Below are 9,088 nucleotides of genomic sequence, written 5' to 3'. Positions count from 1 at the left end.
TTTGTAGTCAAAACAATGAGCTGGGTAAAGTTTTTAATGGATAGGACCATAATTGCGGAATTTTGAGAATTTTCGTAAAAATGCACCTTTGGACCCATAAAAATTACAATGGAGACAAAGATCACTCGTGTGGCACGGGTTAACGTTAACCGATCGCCATACAATTTTATATCAAGAGTTTTTGGATCAAATGGAAAAAAATTAGGGGGTAGGCGTTAAAAAAAACTTTGTCGTTTTTTGGGCCGTCTTAATGAATATCCCTAAACGACACTATGTGTCCTTTTGCATATTACATACAAATGCATCACAATGTTATGTAGGGTATAAAAAAGTAGGGTTAAGTTCGGCCGGACCGAACTTTATATTCTCTCCACCTTAAAATATTTTGAACTAAGATGAAGTTGTAAGTTTCCTTTTCTGTTCACAATTTTATTTGGAGAAGTGTTTCTACCGCCGCACAGAGGGGAAATTTATGTTAAAAGTTGATCAAAAGCCCTAGAAAGCTCATTTATAGTCCGATTGATATAAAATTTTGCACAAAGGATATCTTCTGTACAAAGGATTAATCCTATAGAAAATAATGAAAATCGGAAATAATGAAAAATACCAAATCGGCAGAGATGTATATATAGTCCCATATACATATATTTCATTCCAAATTTTATTTTTTTAAACTTCTTAAATTAAATTTTTCTCAATTCACATGAGAAAAGCCGTGATTGTTTTTGAATAATGCAAACATATTTGATAGGCGGAGCAAAATCTAGTGTGAGTAAACCTTGCAATTCCATATAAAAATATTTCATATTTTAGTTGAGAAAAATTAGATTTTTTCGGAATGCCGCAAATATGCGCAATTTTTTATGAGTGAATCTGATATTTGAGACTCAAGCGCATAAAACATTAGAAGAAACTATGGTCGGGAAACGACGGGGAAATAGACTTTTTCACTACTGAAATTGTAGTAATCTTAAAAATTATCATACAAAATTTTCGTAAAGAGGATATGTATCACCATTATTAAAGAGCAAAGATGTAAAATCAATCTGAAAATTTTAAATGCTAATCTTGTTCGGAGACTGTACAAAAACAATAAATGTTGAAAAATATAAATTTTCGCGAAAATAATGTCATTTTAATGTTCACCTAATTTCTTAGTTTTCGAAAATTTACTTTTTGTTTTCAGTATGACTGAGTTTAATCGACTGCTGCATTGGATTGGTTAATCTTACAAAGTCGAGGATGGTTATAGCAAATGTAGAAAAGAGTCTGGTTGCCGTTTATCAACATTTTTTCATAAAAAACGATTTTCATATTTTGAGTTTTGAGCAACTTTAGGCCTATGTTTCCCCTCTGTGCGCCGATACCCCAAATTCATAAATTAATTCAGAAAATATCAATCGGCACGGTACCTTTATATGTGGGCTATATCAAATTGGGGACCTACATATGTTTACAATTTTTGACGTAGAAGTTATGTAATTACTGGGATCCTCTAATGTCAAACCTCTACCGAAGAGAAGGAACGAGGGTACTCTGCAAATCAAATCAGCAAATCGGGAGAAACGGAAAGATGAGAACCGAATTTTTCGCAGGAAAAAGAGTGAAGGAAAAGTTTGATTATGAAAAATTTAAATGTACGGGAGCCAGAATGAAGTCCGAATATTCCATCAAGGAGTGCAACATATTTTCAAACTGATGGTATTCAATACTAACAAAGACCACGAAGCTTCCCGATCATCTGCAGCCGAACACCAAATACATCATCTTCCCGATCATCTGCAGCCGAACACCGAATTCATCGTCTCCCGGTCATCTGTAGCCGAACACCAAATACATCGTCTTTCTGATCATCTGCAGCCGAACACCGAATTCATCGTCTTCCCGATCATCTGCAGCCGAAAACCGAATACATCGTCTTCCCGATCATCTGCAGCCGAACACCAAATACATCGTCTTTCTGATCATCTGCAGCCGAACACCGAATTCATCGTCTTCCCGATCATCTGCAACCGAACACTAAATTCATCGTCTTCCCGATCATCTGCAGCCTAACACCGAATTCATCGTCTTCCCGATCATCTACAGCTGAACACAGAATACATCATTCACACTCGAACACAAACAACACCGTTTTCCCCGAAGAATAACCCGCCAATTCAACACGAGCTCCTCAGCTGCCAAACCCTAGCGAGTCTTCATAATAATTACGCAAACTATTAATCCAAATATATACCCATTGAATTCATTCTTATCGCATTTAAACACAAGTAGATTGTAAATTAGTATTTAATCAATAAATCCCCGATTTAGCCCCCAGGAAAGGGAGAATGCTAGTCTTTTCGTAAGGTTTAGTAGGTCCTTATGGATACCCTGGACGCGACTGAAGTTACCCCAGCCGACGAGAAAACCACGTTACACTTGCTGTTTTTGAAGAAACTTTCGGCGGTAGCGTTGAGTCGTTCTGGAACGAATGGGAGCAAAGGAACGATTCCGTGAAAAGAACGAACCGAACTATTATTCAACTCAATACACCCTCCACCATAATATGGACGGCATAATTAACATTGACAATCCGTTTGTAGCACATCGAAATATTCGTCAGATACCCTATAAGAATATATTGTTGATCAGAATAAACTTCTAAGTCGATCTAGTTATATCCATCTTTACGTTCGTCCGTCTGTTGACCCAAATATGCCCAATGTCCTATATATAGGACACACAAAATTTTTGTTTTCATGATATGTCAGCTTTATCGAAGTACCGTTTTTATTGTTGGCATCAAGGATATAGCTAGAAATGAATCTCGACACCACTTCGGAGGGGCCCAGTAAAAAATTTTTAAGTTTTGTGAGAAAAATATACAAAAAATGTCTAAAAAGTAATTATGATCATTATCAAGCCTTGGGCAATATCTGGGTTAAAATCAAGATACAGCTCGCAATATTTCAGATAGAGCGTTTTAATTTAATTTGGTATTGAAACTGGGCTATATCAGTGCGCGTTTTGGTATAGCCCCCATAGAACGGTACCTCTGTTCTTTCGGTATTTTTAAGGTTTTAGCTTCATTTTCCTACCGAAATGGCTGAATTTTGGTATTTAGCCTTCTTTGGGACTGCAAAACAGAAAATTTTCCTAGAAATGTACTTCCCATTTTCGGTTATTTGAGGGCATTAGCCACATTATCCTACCGAAGTGACTGAAGTTTGGTATTTAGTATTCAATATGGATATAACACATTCCCACAGAGAATTGTGCGTAAAGGTGAACTTTTTAATATAGCCGCCACAAAAGTTTTCCGCATTTTGAAGCTTTTAGCCACGTTATTCATTTTTATACCCTCCAGTATCAGATGTATCATTTAACATTTATCAGAGAATCCATATAGTATATATTCTTCAGCGGGATTCAATTCTAAGTCGATATTACCACATACATATGTATGTATGTCCGTTGTTGTTGCAGCAGCATAGGTTTGATTCTGGGTTGGTAACTGCTGGCCGAAACGGGTTCGATTTCAGGTCAATCAGAACCCCTACCATGGTATTGAACTATGCCCGTCCATCTGTCTGTTGAAATTAAGATAGAAATCACAACGAATTTGGTGGTCAGAAAATTTCCCGAGAAAAGTTTGACATACGTTCACGTTTTGATATGGCACCCACTTTCTTACTTTCCGATTCTTGCTATTTTTAGGATAATCTCCATTTTAGTATAATCTCCATATGACGGTACCTCACGATTTTAATAGCTACTTTGAGGGCGTTAGCTGTATTTTTCGACCAGCATACCTATGATTTGTCATTTAGGGTTTCTATTGGTTAAAAAAACCACAAATTTTGTACACATATGTAGGTGCACTTTTTGATATAATCCCAAACGAATTGTAGGTTCTTTCCTACTAAATTGACTGTAACTTGGTGTTTCGGACTTTCAATGGGTTTAAAACTGCAACGCAGAAAATATCATAGGTTCATATTTATGTATATACCCCACCTTCCTTCCACCAGAATTTACTTGCAAAATCATCTCCCGATGGAATGACTGTAACATGGTATTTGGGATTCTGAATGGTAGAAAATATCGATGTCTCTTTGGTATTAGACCTTGCTTAAAATATAGCGATATTCTTCAATTGGCATATTTCACTTATTCTAGGAACAAGCCTTGACATGGCGGAAGAGCATAGTATTTTCATAAACGAAAAATAAAATTTTTTGAAATTTTGCCTGTTAGGGCGAAGATCATTTTTTTTATGATTTTATTAATTTTCTCGTTTAGAGTTAAGCTTAATGATCTGAAATTATTTGCAAGTGAAAAAGGAAAGCCATGGACTCGAACCCACATAGTCACCAAATTACGTTACCTGGTTTCATTGGTGGTAAAGCAAATCTTCGGACGTATCGACTATGTAATGGCTTCTCTGTCCTAGAACTTATCGTTTTTCAAATGCAAATGTGTTTTTATACATTAACGGATATTTGGCCGTTTGAAATGTATTTTCTTCACAACAACCGCTTTTTGCGATGCCTTTGAAGTTATGAGTTTTGGCTTTGAACGCTAACACGCCGTGACAACATTTTTTTGATATGTTTTCAAGGACGTGGGTTCAAATCCCAGCCGGGCTCAGCCTATTTTTTATTTTTTGAAATTTTGCCTGTTAGGGCGAAGATCATTTTTTTTATGATTTTATTAATTTTCTCGTTTAGAGTTAAGCTTAATGATCTGAAATTATTTGCAAGTGAAAAAGGAAAGCCATGGACTCGAACCCACATAAAATAATTGTTCCGTTTTACTTCAATACAACTCATGGTGCAGGATATAAAAAATTCGGCCCGGTCGAACTTAACGCCGTACTTACTTGTTTAATAATAACTCTTGGGCATTTTCGCGGGTATTATTTTCTTTAAAGAAAACGTTGTAGATAAGTGTTCTCAAAACAAACACGTCACCAATTCTAAAGTGTCTAGTGTCGATGATCTCTTGCAAAATTGAATTTATGTATTTATTTTATTTCATGTAAGAGTTCATATATTGTATTTTTAATCCTCCTGTTTTGAATACAATAAATAGTCAATGCACTGTAAGGCCGCAGAGTTACCAAAATTTACATATTATTAAATACATCATCACATAACAAATTATTTGAACTGTCGATAAAATATTGGCATTATTTTCTTCCATAAGCGATTCATTTGAGTTCATAACAAAAAGCTGAACGTCAGAGTAGGGCATTCATCTAATCACAAATACAGAGGATCACAGAGTGAACAAGTCCAGAAATAAAAGAACACAACAAATGTTAATTTAATTCTATTCTAATCAACAACGTGCACTTACAGACGGCAACTGTTATCCACACTGCACTCTACCGCACATGGAATAGGTTAGAATAACTTTGAGAATAGAGAAAAAGAAAACCGAAATTGAATTCCAATCTAATGCTCATAAATTTTCATTTCATTTGCTTTGTGATGGCGGCGGTATGGGTGGCGGCAATGGTACTTTTGCATCACCCACTTTAGAAGCTATTTGTCTATCGTGTCGTTGTCCTACTCAAGGAAGTAATGAACGGAACAAATATTCTAATAAATTCAAGAAAGAAATCTTACGTCGTTGCTTCTTGCAAAGAACAAAAAAGAGAATATATTCCACTACGACGACAGCGGCCAATGATTTGTAATTGCATAAAGTGCACACATCTCGATTTTCCATCATGAATATTGTATGGGATCTGTGTAGCGTTATCTCATCACACTATTTCAATAGAATTTTACGAGGATGGTGTACCCCAGGAATCAAATGTGTTGGAGAATTTTAAAGACAAACAAGAAGGGACCCGTAGAAGCAACCCTTCTTTCAGAAAGGGTGCATAGAAGCAACCCTTCTTTCAGAAAGGGTGCATAGAAGCAACCCTTCTTTCAGAAAGGGTCTATAGAAGCACCCTTTCTTTGAGAAAGTGCCTATAGAAGCACCCTTTCTTTGAGAAAGTGCCTATAGAAGCACCCTTTCTTTCATATAGGGTATATAGAAGCAGCTTTTCTTTCAGAAAGTGTTCATAGAAGCACCCTTACTTTCAGAAAGGGTCTAAAGAAGCAACCTTTCTTTCAGAAAGGGTCTATAGAAGCACCCTTACTTTCAGAAAGGGTCTAAAGAAGCAACCTTTCTTTCAGAAAGGGTCTATAGAAGCACCCTTTCGTTCCGAAAGAGTCTATAGAAGAAAGGGTGCTTCTTTCAGAGAGCGTCTATAGATGCACCATTTCTTTTACAAAGGGTTTATAGAAGCACCTTTTCTTTCAGAAAGGGTCTATAAAACACTCTTTCTTTCTTTCAGAAACGGTCTATAGGAGCAACCTTTCTTTCAGAAAGGGTCTACAGAAACACCCCTACTTTCAGAAAGGGTCTACAGAAACACCCCTACTTTCAGAAAGGGTCTATGGAAGCACCTTTTTTCAGAAAGGGTCTATAGAAGCACCATTTCTTTCAAATAGGGTCTGTAGAAGCACCATTTCTTTCAGATAGGGTCTGTAGAAGCACCCTTTCTTTCAGATAGGGTCTGTAGAAGCACCCTTATTTTCAGAAGGGGTCTATAGAAGCAGCCTTTCTTTCAGAAAGGGTCTATAGAAGCATCCTTTCTTTCAAAAAGGGTCTATAGAAGCACCCATACTTTCAGAAGGGGTCTATAGAATCAGCCTTTCTTTCAGAAAGAGTCTATAGAAGCATCCTTTCTTTCAAAAATGATCTATAGAAGCACCCTTACTGTCAGAAGGGGTCTATAGAAACACCCTTTCTTTTAGAAAGGGTCTAAAGAAGCACCCTTTCTTTCAGAATTGGTCTGTAGAAGCACCCTTTCTTTCAGAAATGGTCTGTTGAAGCACCCTGTCTTTCAAAAATGGTCTGTAGAAGCACCCTTTCTTCCAGAAATGGTCTGTAGAAAAACCCTTTCTTTCTGAAAGGTCTATAGAAGCATCCTTTCTTTCAAAAAGGGTCTATAAAAGCACCCTTACTTTTAGTAGGGCTCTATAGAAGCAGCCTTTCTTTCAGAAAGGGTCTACAGAAGCAGCCTTTCTTTCAGAAATGGTCTATAGGAGCACCCTTTCTGTCAGAAAGAGTCTATAAAAGCATCCTTTCTTTCAAAAAGGGGTCTATAGAAGCACCCTTTCTTTCAGAAATGGTCTGTAGAAGCACCATTTCTTTCAAAAATAGTCTATAGAAGCATCCTTTCTTTCACAAAAAGGGTCTATAGAAGCACCCTCACTTTCAGAAGGGGTTTATAGAAACACCATTTCTTTCACAAAGGGTCTGCAGAAGCACCCTTTCTTTCAGAAATGGTCTATAGGAGCACCCTTACTTTCAGAAGGGGTCTATAGAAGCAGCCTTTCTTTCAGAAAGGGTCTATAGAAGCACCCCTACATTCAGAAGGGGTCTGTATAAGCAGCCTTTCTTTCAGAAAGAGTCTATAGAAGCATCCTTTCTTTCAAAAAGGGTCTATAGAAGCACCCTTTCTGTCAGAAAGAGTCTATAAAAGCATCCTTTCTTTCAAAAAGGGTCTATAGAAGCATCCTCTCTTTCAGAAGGGGTTTATAGAAACACCATTTCTTTCACAAAGGGTCCACAGAAGCACCCTTTCTTTCAGAAATGGTCTATAGGAGCACGCTTTCTTTTAAAAAGGGTCTATAGAAGCACACTTTCTTTCAGAAATGGCTCTATAGAAGCACCCCTACATTCAGAAGGGGTCTGTAGAAGCAGCCTTTCTTTCAGAAAGAGTCTATAGAAGCATCCTTTCTTTCAAAAAGGGTCTATAGAAGCACCCTTTCTGTCAGAAAGGGTCTATAAAAGCATCCTTTCTTTCAAAAAGGGTCTATAGAAGCACCCTTCTTTCAGAAATGGTCTGTAGAAGCACCCTTTCTTTCAGAAATAGTCTATAGAAGCATCCTTTCTTTCAAAAAGGGTCTATAGAAGCACCCTTACTTTCAGTAGGGGTCTATAGAAGCAGCCTTTCTTTCAGTAGGGGTCTATAGAAGCAGCCTTTCTTTCAGAGAGGGCCTATAAAAGCACCATTACTTTCAGTAGGGGTCTATAGAAGCACCCTTTGTTTCAAAAAGGGTTTATAAAAGCACACTTTCTTTCGGAAAGGGTTTATAGAAGAACATTTTCTTTCAGAAAGGGTCTACAGAAGCATCCTTTCATTCAAAAAGGGTCTATAGAAGCACCCTTTCTTTCAGAAACGGTCTATAGAAGCACCCTTTCTTTTATATAGGGTCTATAGAAGCACCATTTCTTTAAGAAAGGTCTATAGAAGCACCCTTTCTTTCATATAGGTCCTATAGAAGCACCCTTTCTTTCTGAAAGGGTCTACAGAAACACCCTTTCTTTCCGAAAGGTCTATAGAAGCACCTTTTCTTTCTGAAAGGGTCTACAGAAACACCCTTTCTTTCAGAAAGGGTCTATAGAAGCATCCTTTCATTCAAAAAGGGTCTATAGAAGCACCCTTTCTTTCCGAAAGGTCTACAGAAGCACCTTTTCTTTCTGAAAGGGTCTACAGAAACACCCTTTCTTTCCGAAAGGTCTATAGAAGCACCTTTTCTTTCTGAAAGGGTCTACAGAAACACCCTTTCTTTCAGAAAGGGTCTATAGAAGCATCCTTTCATTCAAAAAGGGTCTTTAGAAGCACTCTGTCTTTCGAAAACGGTCTATAGAAACACTCTTTCTTTCAGAAAGGGTCTACAGAAGCATCCTTTCATTCAAAAAGGGTCTATAGAAGCACTTTTTCTTTCAGAAACGGTCTATAGAAGCACCCTTTCTTTCAGAAAGGGTCTATAGAAGCAACCATTTTTTTCAGAAATGGTCTGTAGTAGCACCCTTTCTTTCCGAAAGGTCTATAGAAGCACCCTTTTTTCAGAAACGGTCTATAGAAGCACCCTTTCTTTCAGAAACGGTCTATAGAAGCACAATTTCTTTCAGAAAGGGTCTATAGAAGCAACCTTTCTTTCAAAAAAGGGGCTATAGAAGCACTCTTTCTTTCGAAAACGGTCTATAGAAGCACCCTTCCTTTCAGAAAGTGTCCATAGAAGCACCGACGTAG

This window comes from Musca autumnalis, unplaced genomic scaffold (genome assembly GCF_047663935.1).
Source record: "Musca autumnalis isolate F117 unplaced genomic scaffold, ASM4766393v1 scaffold_2, whole genome shotgun sequence".
NCBI lineage: Eukaryota > Metazoa > Arthropoda > Insecta > Diptera > Muscidae > Musca > Musca autumnalis.
This window is presented reverse-complemented; position numbering follows the sequence as displayed.